We start from the raw sequence: 1,033 nt of genomic DNA, 5'->3' as shown, positions 1-1,033 counted from the left end.
GCCATTATCTAAACTCCAGACTTAGATTTCCCTAGTTTTTCCACTAATGTCCTTTTTCTATTGCAGGATCCAGTCTAGGATACTGCATTGTGTTTAGCTGGCCTTCCTTTTAATCAGCAATAGACAACCAGAAATTTGAGGGCAGCCCATCTCTTGTTCAGGATATCCCTTGTTAGAGAAAGGCTGTTCTTACTTTTTACAAAACCATAAAGAGCATTAAAACTGGAAAGTCTGCCTAGTATGTTTGCTGGTTTCTGAGGACATCATTGCTCCACTGGTACTTCTTCCACCCAACTCTTGAGATCCTGCCTCAGCAACTTTCTCCAACATTTTATGTAGCTTCTTCCATCCAAGAGTGGTTTCCTGCAATTTTTACATCTATACTTAGGGGAAATTAGAAACAATGCATAACCTCCAACAATCATTTAATGATTCCAGTGATGCTTCACCTCTGCAGCCTCTCCTTCTCTAAAGAAAACCATGGTCCTCTCTGGCTCTTCTTATATTCGATCTCCTGGTCAAGTTCTTTCTTTTTTTTTTTTTTTCACATCAGATGGGTAATGTGCCAAGATGTCATGACAAGGTTTGAGGGAGGCACATCTCACATAACAGCATGAAAATCCAATCGTCACTAAAAAGATGAAAGATTCTTTCTTTTTTCAGTTATCTCCCTTTTTTCACTGCAGGTGCACTCTCCACTTAACTTGCTCACCCTCGTAATTTTAAAAGGACACAGCTCACAAAAGGAAGAGATTTATGTCTTCTGGGGCAGGGATGGGGGTGGTATTAGTGAAGGCACGGGATGCTATGTGGAAGTGAAGCCAAATGAAGCAGGATGTTATAATGTTCCTCTCTGTGCTCTTATGGATTAGAATCATCCCAGACACTTTCTAAGTCACATCATCTAGGGCAGTTCTGGAGCAGGGGAAAAAGTAAGAGTCAGCTGTAGGGATGCATTGAAAGTTAGCTTTGGAGCCGGGTGCGGTGGCCCATGCCCATAATTCCAACACTTTGGGAGGCCAAGGCAGCTGGA

At 42.2% G+C, this 1,033-nt stretch overlaps 1 non-coding gene across 1 annotated transcript; it reads right to left on the bottom strand.

Annotated features, from left to right (window-relative positions):
• Window positions 1–547: 547 nt before the first annotated feature.
• Window positions 548–648, bottom strand: LOC129025584 (small nucleolar RNA U13). The gene has a single exon (XR_008497328.1). It is a non-coding gene; the product is annotated as a small nucleolar RNA U13 (small nucleolar RNA).
• Between the last annotated feature and the right edge of the window lie 385 nt (window positions 649–1,033).

Source organism: Pongo pygmaeus, chromosome X (genome assembly GCF_028885625.2).
Source record: "Pongo pygmaeus isolate AG05252 chromosome X, NHGRI_mPonPyg2-v2.0_pri, whole genome shotgun sequence".
NCBI lineage: Eukaryota > Metazoa > Chordata > Mammalia > Primates > Hominidae > Pongo > Pongo pygmaeus.
The sequence above is the reverse complement of the archived record's forward strand: the minus strand, read 5'-3'. Positions and strand labels throughout refer to the sequence as shown.